This window comes from Misgurnus anguillicaudatus, chromosome 1 (genome assembly GCF_027580225.2).
Source record: "Misgurnus anguillicaudatus chromosome 1, ASM2758022v2, whole genome shotgun sequence".
Lineage (NCBI taxonomy): Eukaryota > Metazoa > Chordata > Actinopteri > Cypriniformes > Cobitidae > Misgurnus > Misgurnus anguillicaudatus.
The window spans coordinates 30,653,184-30,670,617 of NC_073337.2; positions in this window are offsets into that span (position 1 = coordinate 30,653,184).

Genomic DNA, 17,434 nt, shown 5'->3' on the forward strand with positions numbered 1-17,434 from the left:
GGGTCAACATAATGTTGCCCTGAGGACATCAACCACTTGGCAAAATCAGGAGAGCCGTCTTTTTCACTGGCATGTCCACTTTTCTTTTGTTCACTGGTGCCCTCTGCAGGTAGATCACTTAGATACTGTTGCTTATTTGAGCCTAAAGCAAGATTTTATGCTTTTTACATTAGACACATACTGATCGTGAAAACATCATATAAAATAAATTAAATGTAAATGAAAGACATGGAGAGGGGATTAATAATACTACCACAATACTAGTTTAAACCTGTCATATTTGGTATCAAACCATTTGTCTCTTAATTTCTTCTTTAATGATATATGTTGTATGATGATAGATCACTTCATATTCTTGATACAATAATCAGGACTAATATTTAGCAAATGTTCCAGAAGGCCATAAAGATTAACTATTGAAGTTATATATCTAAATATCTACCACAAATTCTCTTCCTTGTCTCTCTGTTCCTCTCTTGCCTGCTGCACACAAGTGAGCTCCCCAGCTCTTCCAGCAGAAGAAGCTTCCGACAAAGATCAACTTTGTGAAGGTTTAACTTTGCTTTCAGTAGAGAAAGGTCAAACCATGATATACCATTTTTTTTTTAGTGGTGGGATCTTCAAGTGATACGAATTTGCTGGACAGAGTTTACCAGAATTGAACTTTGGTAAGCAAAGAAATTTCTTTGCATGAGTTGCGCTTCTGGTCACGTGCAAATACATGGAAGTGAATGGGGAAAAGGTGTAGTGTGACCACCCCTTATGTGCCCAACAACAAACCTTATATTTCAACAAAAAAACGTTTCATCAAAATCATTCTGATTTTCAAATAGTCAGAGCTAAACTAGTTTTTCTGTTGTTTCACCATTTTATTCACAATAGAAATAATTAATATTAAATATAATAGACACTGAACATGATTTAAGAACTTGTATTGTGTGAGAATTTGGGAGATTAATATTGCATTTATATACTGTATTTGAAAACTGTAAAAACTCAAGAATAGAGGTGAGCTTGCATCTCTTTTAAAAAACATATTCATTTTCATTAGTTATTGAGTATTGTTACATAAGTTTAAGCTTTATTGCTTTTATTTCCTTTTGTGTGACTTGCTGTTGATGTAAAGCACTTTAGTCAGCCCAGCGGTGCCGTGGTGGACTTAAACTAATCAGCAAGAATATGTATAGCTTGTACAAGTGTATTTACAGGGAACTGGATAAGATCATATAAGGTAATGTTGTGTGACCCGACAAACTTGATGCGTCTCTGCGTAGGAATTTTGCTAGACCAAGACTTACTTAATGAAGTGAGGAAGACACTTAATATCACAATAAAAGACTATATTTCAGAACAACCTAAATTTGGCTAAATAAATACAATTTGGCATGATTGTGATGGCCATAGATGTTGGAACAGCTTTAAGAAATAAAGAAATTAATAAATACAATTCTCAAACTTAGTCCATAATCATGTTTTTTATTGCACTTTGCTCTTTTAAATCGTTTAAAATCGTTGTCTTAATGTCTATTGTCTTTGGTATAAATAACCAAAAAGGTCAAGAATGTATAGAAATGCATTGAAAGTGTTAATGTGAAAGCACAAATGTTTTTGACAATTCATAGTTGCATTAATCCATCATAAAACGATATATATATATAGAAAGTATGAAGAATAGATATTCACTAAAACATGTTATTATCTCTATAATAATAATATAACCCCACACCAACACAGAATTACTAAATTTGAATGTATTGGAATGCTCTAGCTATGATCTTATTATGTATAGACCCCTTCACGGTTCACGTCACAGGCTGTTTCCACTGCGCATGTCGGGGTCAGAAAAGTCATTACAGCAGATTGAGTTGCGTATTATTCGGTATCGTCAAAAATGCCTACTTACGTCGTGGGCTGTGAAAATCGCACCAGGTCTTCCGTTAAGTTTTCGCAATTCATGCAGAATATCAAAAACAAAAAATACAACATCTGCGTCTGCAAGCAATTAACGTGCAGACTGGGACAATGCAAAGATCAAAGAGGCTTGTGTTTTTAGTGCTCACTTCATTTAAGGTAAGTCATCATTTTTCAGCACTGTTAGATTAAATTATAAAGCCTAAATGGTATGAACAGTTCGACCCCGTGCTGCGCGCGCACCCGATAGTCATTCAATGTTTACAAACCTTGAAGGGGTCTATACAACTCAATTTACAAATCCAATTGTATTCCTCTGGACTGTATGCTGGTAAAAGCCTTTATGTAAATACTCAACATATTAACTTCAAAAGACACATTTAAGGGCTGATCACACCAAACGCATTTTAAATGCTTGGAAAGGTAATGCGCGACACTGCTAGTTTCTGGTTTCATTTCTGTTCCTTGCAAAACATCGAAAGTTTCAAGTTTTCGTTCCATGAACCGGTTCAAAACCTTGATTCAAAGCAACTTTAACATCTGTCACCACAACAGAAAGTCTGACTCTCCCCTCAATCATTAACAAAAGGCAACTGCCATAAACACTTTCTTCGTGATCGGCCTATGTTAGTCTATTTACTGTAGTAGTTTGGTCTCAGCACATTTATTAAAATAAAAGTTCTAAATCAGTGGAAAACATACTTTTACTTTTTGCAGACAAAAGTTCATGAAAATCTGATGAATCACCTTTACAGATGTGCTATTATTGTTATATGTCAGAATAACAAGGTTGATGGGTGGGTTGATATTCTTCAGGTTTGATTGAGAAAACATTTCCATCTGAGTGTGTTTTCCATGTCATATTTGTGATGGCCACTCCCTTTACTGTCAGTTTCTGCTTTATCTGAAGAACAGAAAACAATCATTATTTATAACGTAGTATGTATACGCACACACTCTTCTTTATGAACAATACAACTAAACACTTTTATTTGTTTAAAGTAGTTTAAAACTCACCCACTGCAAGATGAACTGAATTTTTGTTGGGTCGTTTAGATTCTGACCAGACTTTATCTCCACTCTCAAAATCTGCTGCTTTGATTCAGAATTTGAAACCATCAATGGAGTTGGGATAGTCATTAGAGTTGGGAATGTCATTAGAGCTGTGGTAGTTATTAGAGCTGTGGTAGTTATTGGAGCTGTGGTAGTTATTGGAGCTGTGGTAGTTATTGGAGCTGTGGTAGTTATTGGAGCTGTGGTAGTCGTTGGAGTTGTGGTAGTTGTAGCAATCGTTGCATCTGTAAATAAAAACACAAATTCCATGTATTGATGGAAAATCAAGAACATGAAGTTATAAACAGGTGAGCAGTCAATGATTCAAAGAACATTTCAAATCTGGTCATAATGTTTGTTTTAATTAAAATTTTAATTGTTTTAATTAAAACATGGCGGTCTATAGATACTTTAAGCCAGCTGCCAATCACAGTTGAGAACAGGCGGAACACATACTACACTGACCAACCAAAACATCCTACCTTATATATTGAACAACAACATGAAAGTTAATTATTAGTAAATTACCTGTGCTACCACAATATAAAAATGTATTGATTAAACAAATGATCTAAAAAGACAGCACTTTAGTTTTTTTATGCAACATTCAGTCAGTATAAATGTTGAATAATGATGAATTATCTTTAATTAATGGTAAAAATCATAGCACTTAACAAGTAGCTGAGACAGAAGACTTACTGTACATGCAGATGAAAGGATAGACATCTGAGCAGTACTGATCATTCAATGACCCATCAAGTTCTGCAGCAACACAAATCGGGTCCACCCCGTCTACATTTGGTTGAATACTCGCCCAGTTAATGGGGTAAGTGCTGACATTTGTCCCATCTGACCACTTCCACGAATCCCTGAACATACCAATCCATACATAGTAGTCATACGGGGTACCAACATCCAGCGCGTCATTGTCAGTTTGACTCTGAATGATGGCCAGGTCGGTGTAATGCTGTCTGCAGTAAATCTGAGCATCATGCCATGTCCTCAAGACATCTGTGACTAAAACAAACCTAGCTGCTCCTGTTTGAGTCGCTGGAATAAAACAAGAATCAAAAACGTATGAATTACATGATTGTTTCGGACTAAATTTGTCAATGTTGAAGTCATAAGATAAGAATGGTTCAATTGGTGCTAGTGTATATCAGTGGTTCCAAACCCAATTTCACAGACCACCACAAATTGTGGTTATAATGTAATAGTGTAATCTGCGGACCTCGTGTGATGTAAAAATTATTTTTTTTAAATCTGTGAGTTACAGATGAAAGGATTTTGTTTATTAAGGGATTGGTATTTGGGCTGTGAATAATGACTGGGATGCTTTAGGGCTAGTTTTAAATGGCCATTGAGCTTGTTGTGATATGTGATTCTGGCAACCCTGGCTGTACACTTGCGCAGATGTTTGGTTCGGATTATATGTACATGTAAACCAACATTTAATCAGATTGCAATGTTTAGGGTATATGTTAACTGTATTGTTGTAACCTGCAATCAGATTAAATTCAGTCAGATTGACAACATTTTGTGCATGTAAACATAGCCATTTTAAGTTTTATGAATCATTATTGAGAACAAATCAATTTATTGAAAAGCTACCAGAAATACCAGGTAACCAAAGGTGTGGACAGACCATTTTTTTTATACAAGTAAAATTTCTTTCTTAAATAAATCATATAAAAGCTTAAAGTTTTAAAAAAAAATCGTATTAACACAAACTTAAACAATAAAAAGCCCTTAAGCCCTAAAAAAATAAGTCATAAGTCATTTCATTACTTGTGATTACAGTTTTTTTTCTGTTTGAATTCTACAGTTTTACGTATTATGACGTAAAGACGGCGCAAAAAATGTTACTTTTTTGTTAATTCATCTCGTTGAAAAGCTTGAATAAATGAGTTTAACTAAAGACTAATCCTGTCCAGAAAATATTCACATTTTTAACACGTGTTAACATTATTTCTTACCATCGTAGCAAAAAGACTCTAACGTCTCAGAGCACGACAAATCATTCCAGTTGCCAAAATAAGTTCCTACGCATTCCTGATCTCCATTGTTGTTTGGCTCGTCAGAATAAAAGTTGGTAAATGTTATAGCCTCATTCTTATAGGACCACCTCCAGCTTTTAAGGTCATTGTACAGTCCAGTCCACATTAATGATGATGTATATTGAGAAAACATTGCTACCATTGTCACATCTTCAGTGGTTTGAACAGTGGCCAGGTCGATGTAATTCTGTCTGCAGTAAGCTTGTGCATCAGTCCAGTTTTTGTTCGACATGACCAACATATAATTACGTGTTGTGCCTTGCGTGAATAGACAAAGTCCTGTTGAAAGAAAGAAAAAAAAAGAAACTATTCATAAGCACGTCATTCTTAAATGAATATTTACGTTACAGTACAAATTGTTAAAGCAGCAAAAGCACAAACAATGGCAAATTGTTCCACAATCTAGGACCAACGACACAGAAAGCACAATCGCCTTCCATTTTAGAGCATGCATGGGGAATCATTAAAAGAAACTTGTTTGCTGATCTCAGTCCTATGCCTGAAGTAAAAGGCTTGATAAGCCCAGCCAAGTATTCTGGCGCAATTCCATGTAGAGTCTTAAAAACATAGATCAAAATCTTGTAGTGTATCCTAGATTGAATTGGCTACCAGTTACATTTAGGATTGGTTTTAAAGTAGCCTATTATTAATGGTATATAAATCACTCAATGGACTAGGACCTCAATACATTGCTGATATGCTCATTGAATACAAACCTACCAGATCACTCAGATCATTAGGATCACATCAGCTAGAAATACCAAGGGTTCACTTAAAGCAAGGAGAGTCAGCTTTTAGCTATTATGCCAGTCGCAGCTGGAACCAGCTTCCAGAAGAGATCAAATGTGCTCCAACAGTAGTCACATTCAAATCCAGACTCAAAACACATCTGTTTAGCTATGCATTTACTGAATGAGCACTATGCTGCGTCCGAACTGATTGCACTATATTATATATGCACTATTTTAATTATTTTCTATTTCTCTTGTTTTTATTCATATTTTTAATTGTTTTATACTTTTATTCCTGTTTTATTCTTTTTCACACATTTAAACAGTTTTTATTAAAATCATATTTATTTTCTTTTAATTGATATTTTAAATTCATGTATCTTTGATTTTTGTTTTCTCATTTCTATGTAAAGCACTTTGAATGACCTTTGTGTATGAAATGTGCTATACAAATAAACTTGCCTTGCCTTGCCTTGCCAGCCTAACTCAGATAAAAGGGGAGTAACATGGCCTGTTTTCCCAACATTCATCGACAACCTAGCAGCAACATTTTGCACTAGCTGCAGGCGAGCAATATGTTTTTGACAGGTCACAACATACAAGTCACTAAAATAATGTAGGCGGAAAAATATACGCATGTACAACTTTTTCCAAGTCACTGGCTGACAGAATTGGTTTTAGTTTCGCTAATGCTCTTACATAAAAGAAACAATTACGTACTACTAACTTTATCTGCCAGTCAAAAATTAGTGGTGAATCAAAAATGATTCCCGAGTTCTTTACCTGGTCCTGCAAGTGCCCCTTCCATGGACCTAAGAGATCGATTAGCAATTGACTACCAGCTTGGCGACCAAAGATAATAGTTTCTGGGGTTTTTTTTATTTAATTGGATGAGATTTTCTGCCATCCACAACTTTATTTCCTCCAGACATTTTGGTACCGTGGCATTTAAATGCTTACCACCAGAACTTAAAGGCACATAGACGTGTCATCTGCATACAAATGATATGAAATGCCATTCTTCATAAAGATTATGCCCAGCGGGAGCATATAAAAGGAAAACAGTGTGGGGCCTAAAATGGACCCTTGAGGGACCCCACAACAAATAGGTGACGATGCGGATTAGTTATTACCAATCTTCACTGAGAAGCATTTACAATCCAAATAGGAGGCATACTAATTTAAAACCATCCCCTGAAAGCCAACAAGCTGCTTTAAGCGAGTTAGAAGGATCCTGTGATCAATGGTGTCGAAAGCAGCTGATAGATCTAATAAAATTAGTGCTGCATGATTACCTGCATCCATGAATATAAAGAGGTCATTTACAACTCTTAAAAGGGATTTCAAATGTCAACATTGGCTTTCAAACATTGTGCACTCTGCCTTTAAAGAAAAAACATCTCCATTTCGCCAGATTTTTGTTTATAATTTTGCATCTTTGCATATTTTGTCTGTTTGCATCTATTGCACAGGTTAAATGATTTTCACATTTTATGTATACTGCCCTCCAAAGGCTAAGTGCAGTATCTACGCAAACACTGAAACTGAGAAAAATGGCTTTAAAGTTTTTTACACCAGCCAGTCAAACATGTTACTGCAATTTTGGCACACACATTTCTCTGAAATGGGACAAAATTTAACCAGGAGACTTTGTCACAAGACACAACAGATCTCACAAAGCCCATTTTAACCCTTAACTCAATTTTGACCAAATGCGTAGTTACTGCGCTTTCGCTTTGTAGGGCAGTATAGTTAGCACTTTTGCAGTTCTAAATATTTTGTATGTTTGCATCTATTCTGCAGGTCAAATAATTTGAACACATTGTTTCGCATATTGTTTTCCCATCTTTTGTGTTTAGTTTACTTTAACAATTGACCACATTTTATGTAGGCCATAGCACTTTAAACATTTCACTGTACGTAGTTTGTCCATTAAGTATTTGCATCTCTTTTTATATTCTGTTTTTGCTCTTTGCACCTTCAATTGTGAAGGTTACTGCAAGTAAAGGACAATAATGTGATTTTATAGCAAGTCTTTATATTGATGGTTGTAGTACCGTATATCTACTGTAAATTATGTTTAGGTTTCAAATGGAATTCGCATTGTAATTAGACTGGTAGTTAATAAAAGTGTATTAAACTGACATATGTACATTAAATTACAAATTATACACAATGGTTTTGATACAACTCGAAGTGGATCAAATCCAGCATTTTGAGCGCTTTCATTGTTTTGTTGCTGGACATGCTCCATCAAATTGGTTTCTGACAGCGTCTACATTTGACTTATCAATAATATAAATCAGTTTTTTATAGATGTACTTACATTACTTTGAAGCAAAATGAGCATTGCATAATGTGATGGCATCTTGGGCCAAATGCAAATACATTTGACTCAGTTTTTAAATATTGCAAGCTGTTGCTAGATTTCCTTTGAATTCAGTGATTGTAAAACCCTGGACGGACTGATTAGGAAATTAAATTTGATGAAAAACACTGTTTTTAATTAATATTGAAGAAATTATGATTTTTTTTGCCATATCGCCCACCACTAAAGGTAACAAAATTGTACAATCCCAGTAAAGCTTGCTGGAACAACTTTAGGAGAAACTTTATGGAAACTCTGCATGAATTCTCTGACCTTTTTAACACATTGATAAATGTAGTTAAAATTAAATTGAATAATGTCAGTAAACATTAAAATTAGAAACTATTTGGGTCTGTAAATAGGGCTGCAATGGTTAACAGAAGTGAAGGCTCAATGTGTCAAAGTGTGCTGCAATTTATAAGTAACAAAAAAGTCTTATCTAAAATCTGTAAAGTTTATTTTAAGACATTCGAAGACAGATTCTTTTTATCCTTATTATATTGAAATCATACTAAACCCTGAAAGAAAACCAGGGTACATGCCAAACTTGGTTTGCTGTTGAAGTCTTAACATATACACATAAATGCATGTGCGCATACCAACAGACACTGTAAATATTCACACTGACCTGAGAAAAGCAGCAAATGAATCAACGTTTCCATTGTTGATGGATTTACAGTATGAAACAAATCTGAAATGTATAACAAACTCAATCATGACAAACACACATTTCATTACATTGAAGGAGTTTTGCAAATACAACAAAATATTTAAAAAAACTGTTCACCTGCATTAACAGTCGGGACTGAAGATCAATCTGTCTACACTTCTTCAATCACCACTTTTATATCCTACATTAATAATGATGACGCAATAGCCTTTATGCAAATAGTTTAAGATACCAAGATTTTCATTTTAAATTTGGTTTACAATTTAAGGCTCTATATTCAAATAACATTTTGGAGAATGGAAGTAAACCTCACATAGTCTCCATGACTACTGTTAATGACATCATCTTCTGGAATTATCATATCCTCTGCCTCCCAGTTAGGCACAGTTCATTCAATTGAGTTACATTCAAATGTTGAGACATTCAGATGGTAGAGTCAGAATTTGGTGTAAACAGAATGAGAACATGGATCCATCATGCCTTGTTATCACTGTGCAGGCTGGTGGTATAATGGTGTGGGAGATGCTTTCTTCTCACACTTTAGGCCCCTTAGTGCCAATTGGCAGGGCCGGTTTTTGCTATGGGCAATGTGGGCGAACGCCCAGGGCGCAATCTATGTGAGGGCGCACGAGCGCCCTAAAAAAAAAAAAAATATCAAAACCGCTCATTTCCATGTCAAGTTAGTGCTGAGAAACACAGTTAGTGCGTGTCAGAAGCGGCACGGGTGAGGGGGGCGGGGAATCAACTTGCGATTGCAAGTCCCTCGCTCGCCTTTAAGGGGGGCGAGCGAGGGATTGACTGATCCCAGGCCAGAGGCCACCCAACACAAACTGCTGCGTCTGCTTCCAAGTAAATTGTATTTTTCATTCCTAAAATTAACATAGACCCATATACCTACGAACATGTCATTAATTGGGTTATGTGAAAAAAAAATCTGTTGAGTCATCTACGTGACTCTACGTGACTCCGGTTGATTGACGGGTAAAACGGACGTTGTTGTCAAAATGTAATGCATAGTTAATGATGTCGAGTCTTCATCTCCATCATCATGGATCAAATTAAAAGACCAAAGTAGCCATCTCAGTTGCCCGGTTCAGGAAAAGAAGATGAGGAGAAACGGGCAAAAGATAAAGGTATGCTGATTTCTATGAGTGACGACGTGAGTGGCAGTAGGAAATAGGCTATTTATATTAGCCTCGCACTCTTGCTAATATGTTGCTATTAGCCACAGAATACGACTGTATTTGGTTTTAGTTTTGCTGAACTAGCAACTATTAGAATTGAGGCCTCATGCCATGCAACTAAATTCACTCTATAGGCAACAGAGTCTAGTTTGTGTGTGCAACACAAAAAGTGCAAATTCACACAGACCTCCTGACTGTGTAATTTTTTATTGCTTTACGCTATATGTGTCAACTTAAATAACTTCTAATATACATTGACATGGCATTTTGTAAGCTACAGTGATATAGCTTTTTAAATAATTTGTAGTGTATGCTTAGTTTATAGGATGTTAACAAATACTAATAAAATGTGTGTTATGGTCATTTTAATTGGGTAACTGATGCATGTGTGAAATAAGTGTATCTTAATTGTAAATTCAGGGGCACTACTGAAATATTTTAGAGCTAGAGCACCCACTGGCCAAAATAAGGAGTCAGATACTTCCACAGCAGCAACTGTGTGCGTGTGTGTGTGTGTGTGTGTGTGTGTGCATGAGTGGGTGTTTATACTGTATTACATGTTTTTCTCTGGTCTTGCTACCTTTTTGTATTTAAGATTATATATAACAAAATAATACATTTTGTGGAGGGGTTTGGGGGTAATTCTTTTTTTTTTATGGGGGCGGCAAAGGGATGGTTCGCCCAGGGCGTAAATCTAGCCAGGACCGCCACTGCCAATTGGGCATCGTTTAAATGCCACAGCCTACCTGAGCATTGTTTCTGACCATGTCCATCCCTTTATGACCACCATATACTCATCCTCTGATGGCTACTTCCAGCAGGATAATGCACCATGTCACAAAGCTCGAATCATTTCAAATTGGTTTCTTGAACATGACAATTAGCTCAATGTACTAAAATGGTCCCCACAGTCACCAGATCTCAACCCAATAAAGCATCTTTGGGATGTGGTGGAACGGGAGTTTCGTGTCTTGGATGTGCATCCCACAAATCTCCATCAACTGCAAGATGCTATCCTATCAATATGGGCCAACATTTCTAAAGAATGCTTTCAGCACCTTGTTGAATCAATGCCACGTAGAATTAAGGCAGTTTTGAAGGCTAAAAGCGGTCAAACACTGTATTAGTATGGTGTTCCTAATAATCCTTTAGGTGAGTGTAAATAATAATAATAATAATAATCGTGTGTGCAATGCCCTGTGCTCATGGGTTTGTCTTCTGAAATAAGACAATGTTTTATAAGTGATCGGAAAATTAAAAGAAAAAACTCCAACAGAGCTTTTATATTAGGCTATTATAGCATTACCACTACATGTAAAGATTACAGGTAATCTATACTTATTGTGTATATTACATTACTGTAACACATTTGATTGTGTTGGGGCATTGCTAGGCATTTGCTAGTTGTTTTTAAAACAGTGTTTTGTTTAAGCAAAGACGTCAGGCACTGTAAGTGTGTTTTTACAGTAGTCTTAATAAAAACAGCTTTTAGTTCAGATACTGAGAAAAAATCTAAAAAAAACCCATCCTCAGAATTGTGTTTAAGTTATTGTTTAGGACATTGTGGAGCGCTTAACATGCTCAAAAGCATCAAATTGGCACACACTTTAAGAGTCACTGGGCAAAGGCTGGCACCTGGGTGTTGACAAACTGACTTGACAGCCTCCTTGGGAGATTGAGCTTGGTTTTGGTCGCCATATCCAAGTCAACCAGATTTCACATCCAGCATTATTACGTTGAAGTCTTTCCAATATTAAAGTGACAACCAGTGCTCACCAACAAACCTTAGATTTAAACAAAAACATTTAATCAAATCATTTTGATTAGTGTAGTTTACTCTTGTTCCATCATTTTATTCTCAAGAAAAACACATTTAGAATGTGTAAATATAATAGACATTGAACATCATGTAAGACAGTGCTATCTCACGAAAATTCATACATATTTTACGAGTTGGCTAATACGTATTAATTAATACGACCAAATTTGTAATTTATGGTACAATTTGCCTTGACCCCTGTGACATTTGGTTCAGGTGCGGGGTTAGGGGTTTCAGTTTCATTGTTGTTTTTTGATGAGAATCGTATGATTTTGCAAGATTAACTTCGTATGAATTGATACGAATTAGCCAACTCGTAAAATATGCACAAATTCTCATGAGATCAGGCTTTGAAAGAACTTGTATAAGTGATTCTTACAGATCATTTTCTTTTAACAAAATACTCTTTCTCTTTTACATATTGAAGGAGCGTTGTGTTTACTGGCTGTTAAACTCAATTGCAGACTTAATTTAAATTGCATATCAGGTTAGATATATTTACATATCTGAACTCTGCTCTAGGCCAGCAAGGAAGTCAATGGCTCTCAGATACGGTTTACATTGTAAGAACATAGCTGAGAGAGGCGTTCATGGGTCGCAGTGTTGTAGTCGAGTCACCAACTGTCGAGTCCAAGTCGAGTCTCGAGTCCCAGTGTTCGAGTCCGAGTCCAAGTCCGAGTCACCAAAGAAGAGTCCGAGTCGAGTCCAAGTCGAGTCATTATTACCAGAGTTCGAGTCCGAGTCAAGTCTCAAGTCCCCAATGTTCGAGTCCGAGTCGAGTCTCGAGTTCGGTATTCGAGTCTGAGAGTGCCTACATGTCTTCACTCTGGGACCTTCAAAAAACTGATAAAATGTATTAAAGAGGTTCTACATTAAACAAAAATGACACCACTGTCACGATTGCAAAGGGAGTTTATTTACTGATTTGACATATACACTTTGCAACACACTTTGCAACTTTACGAAGCCATCAAAAGCATGTGTTTACTTGCATTGTTGTGAACTTGTGATTGAGATCTAGATTTTCTTTAAAAATCAATTTATTTTCCACTGAAGAAAACAAAGATCCTGGATGGCAGTGGGAGGAGTACATGATTAGGAAATTTCCATTTAGTGTGAACTAATCCTTTAACACTGTATTACAGAAAAACACTCAGCGAAAAAAAGAAACCTGCACTTTACAGGACACTGTATTTTAAAGATACTTAAAACGTAAAATTCAACACGATATGCAGAGAGAGAGAGAGAGAGAGAGAGAGAGAGAGAGAGATTGTGTGGGTGACCTTGGCACAGTGACTAGTAACATCTGTTGATAACTTAAAGCGTAACTAAACCCCTGGTCAGAACCTGACTCCACCCACTGGCAATATTTGAAAAATGCAAGAAAAGTGGGCAGATCCCAACGGAGATAGAGGGGACGAACTAAGCTTGTACCAAGAGTGTGGTGAGATCGTAACAAGGTCGTGGTAAGCTTGAACCTGCTTATGTCACGAGTCATTTTTGGACCCGACATGCAATAGGAAAATTCAACTGCAGTAGCCACCGTTCAACCTGAAGAGGGCATCACTCAGACGTTTTTACACCATATATTGTAGTATTGAAAAACTTTATATTCAAATGTCAAAAAACGTACATCAAAATCAATGAACAGCACTAATAAACCATCATTCTTACAGATCAGTAACTAAAAAAACGTGGATTAGGGTTTAGTTACTCTTTTTAAGTTATCAACAGACAACAAAGCTTTAATCTGAACCAGACATACATTAACCCTAGCTTCTTCTGTTTGTTATATATGCATTAGTCAGTAATATTTTTTTGAAAAAAGCTAACGTTAGGCAATGGAAAGCATTTTACTTACTTTTCTGGGTGCATCCGTGACCGGTGTCTGTTAAAGTTTGAGGTTGTCCAAATCTTTTCCTTAATTGTGCGATTACACACACAACATTTAGCGCTGCTCTTTCCAGCATTAGAAGCAAAATTTGCGTAGGCGAACTTCACGATCCGGGGCACATCTTCTGCATTTTACAAATGTGAACATTTAGCCCGCGAATCATGCATCATGCATTGCACGAGCGTAAAAGTGAGTGACGTCAGTGAGTGTGTTGTCAAGCAAAGAGAGCGAGAGGTAGCAGTGTCTGTGAAGGGAGATCGTGATCGGTTTTGGGCACGAAAAACAGGAAAAGTGTAACACCTTATATAATTTTTTTATAACATATTTAGTCAAAAACAAAGTGATGAACGCTCAAGTCCGATTGTATATATCCTCGAGTCCGAGTCCAAGTACGAGTCATCAATCCGCGAGTGCAAGTCGAGTCACAAGTCCAGAGAATGGATTCTCGAGTCGGACTCGAGTCCAAAGAATAGTGCCTCGAGTCGGACTCGAGTCCAGGACTCGAGTACTCCATCACTGATGGGTCGCAGGTGTTTCTGAGGTGAAACGTTGTAAATACGTTGGATGATTTTCCCCTTGATGTTGTCAGGGCTAAACTCGCTCTACGGGTACTAAGTAGTAGTCGAATTTAGATTTAGCATCTCTTTCACTGCACTCGAATGTCTATACATTTAAAAAATGAAAACTGTACATAGCCTACTTTTACGGCATAGTATAGGCAAATTGGGATGCAGGCTCTGTGGGCGTCTGGTTTGCCATCAACTATGAATTTTCAGGAAAGCTGTGAGAGGCAGGTGGCCTTTGACCTTCCTCATGAAAACAGTTTGCTTCTGGGCAAGGATGTGGTACGATGTCCTGAGAACGTTTCCTTATCTTCAAACACGCCATTATTTCAACTATAAAAAAGTTTTACTTGACTTTTGCTTAAATTAAATAGTATATATAGTTTGACAATTTCTGTAATACTGCTATTCTTAGTAAATCTTAATATGTGTTGCAATAGAACACAGGCCTATTATATCATGTGACCCGTTCACTCTTGATTGTTCTTCTTACAGCGTCCACGGCCATTTAAGTTGCATTTTTCGAAACGATAATGAGGTAGACTGGAGCAGAAACACTGTGGTTTCACAACCCTTTAAAGATAACTGAGCGCTTTAGTTTAATACAGAAAGTTAATGTAATAGTGTTTACCAGTCCTATTTCTCATACATCAAGGATGTTGCACTCTATGGAGTTGCCTTACTTTGTTTTCATGCAACAGTTTGTCATCACATCAGATTATGGCTGTGTCCAAAACCCAAGGCAGTTGACTTGTTGCCTCGCTGCCTCACGATGCAATGACTTCAGAGGCATGAAGGCAGCTCTGGGCCACGCATTCCTTCATAGGAGGCGTAATTCTGTTTGAAATATAAGCAGAGAGCATCTTTGTGATAACTAATCGCATATTTGAAAACTACAATACTAATTTCTCACTAGAAATGCAATTAAAAGGTGTAAAAAAAACTTTATTTACAATAAATCTGTGCCCCAGACGCTTTCTTGGCCACCATTTGATTTTTTTTAACTTGACCAGTCACATTCCCTGTGCACACACGCATATAATTGTGGGACAAGATGATGAATGTATCTTAAGAGACAGGATGTAAAACAAACATTGCCCCCAAAGGCAGCATTTTAGAGATTTTGGATGCAGCCAATTTCAGAGCTTGAGCTGTAACATATAGGGGTGGTTTCCCAGACAGGGAATAAGACTAGTCCTAGGCTAAAATAAATGTAAGAGCTGTCCAAACTGAAAACAACTTGCACTGAAATATCTTAAAATACATCAATGACCTTTGTTTTGCCCCAAAATGCATGCCAGTAAAGTCTTAAAGGTGCCCTTCCTCTGGCGTTTTTAATGTTTTTGAAATTTGTATTAGGTCAAATCATGATGTTTGCATGATTTTTCATCCAAAAACATAAAAATCAAAAATTAATAGGCTATTTTGTACCCTGGTTTTGAGGCTGGTTAGAGAAGTGATCCGTTTGAATGGGCGGGCTGCATTGACGACTTGGAAGTAAACACCCACTGCTATTATTGGATAACCGTTTTTCGTTCAAACTAACTTTCAATTTAATCTCATGTGTAATCAGTTTAATGTTAAGTGAGTGTCTTAAGACACAGTGTCTTTCTTACACACGCATATTTTATCATAAACCCTTTTGACACACACACGTGTGTCTTTTATCGTAAACCCACGCACAAAAACACACACACACACACACACACACACACACACACACACACACACACGTGTCTTTTATCGTAAACCCTTTCGATGCGCGTGTAGCAGCGCATGCACACACACATACACACACAAACCCTTTCGACACACGTGTAACGAATGCACAAACACACACGTCTTTTATCACATTCGATGCGTGTGCATCATGAATTCGCGTGAATCGCGTCCCTCTAATGAGAACTCATAGTGACACAAAGTACTAAAGTGTTTACTCGCACACACGAGTGCGTGTCTTTTATCATAAACCCTTTCAACGTGTGTGCAGCATGAATTCGCGTCCCTCGGAAGAGAAAACACCGGCCACTACAGTGACACATAGTACTAAAGTGCTTTACTCACATAAGCTGCGCCATTCTGTCCGGATCCGCTTTTTAATCGCAGTCTCTCTTCAAATCCAGCGTTCTTCTGAACATCCAAATATGTAGCAACTGTTATGATTCCCTCGTTTAATAGGAATGATGTCTCTCGACGAAAAACAATGGCCCGATTACGGTACAGTTGACGTTTAGCCATCCTTGCTCTAACTTGTTATGAAAACTAACTCAACTACACGTAATATGTGGGCGCGGGCTCAAGTTGAAGAGCTCATGAATATTAATGACCTCGATCAGTTCCACGTCACACTGATAAGAGTTTTAAACTGACCTGATTTCTACGCTTATTTCTTTTCAGTGGCTAGAGCTGACAGAGGAGGCGGAAGTTAATTTTCACATTCACGACACAACACAAACACACATGGACCTAACACATATCAAAAAATACAAGTAAAAACGGTTTTATGTGGAAGGGCCTCTTTAAGTAAGGCATGTTTATAATAAGAATAATAATAATAATAGTATAGCTGCAAGAAGCGATACAGGGTCAAGCACCTTCAGCGCAAAGAGCACCCAATACCAACCCAGTATCACGCTAAAGCGTGTAATAGACACGCTGGTCCACTAGAGGATGCGTGTCAATGTCACGCTTTGCCTCCTCAAGGCGTGAAAATGACACGCATTTATGAGGATGATAACCAACAGGGGGCGATAATTTCTTATTGCCAACAACTTCAACAAGAGAAGCGACGCAGTGATATGCGTTCTCTGGAGCTCCATGGGTAAGGCTTTCTTGGAAATTTGGTGATTCATGTTACTAAAATTGAGTAAATCCTGTGTTTATGTTAAGTCTTTGTTGCAACGTTAGCAATATAATATCACCGCTAAGGCAACAGACAAGTCAGTGCACGCGTTTGGTCAGAATCCAATTGGCTCATATTTAGGACATAATTGTTTGTTCAGGTGCGGTCATTTAAGAAATCCTAAAGTTGGTGCAGCATAACATTTAATTTGCGTGTGTGGACTATGGAGTTATCTATAGTGGTTTTTACGTTACTAAGGTCAGAAACATTATTGGATGACTGTTTGATAATCAGCTAATGTATTAATCACAGAAAGCTGCAGTGACTGCATTATATTATGTT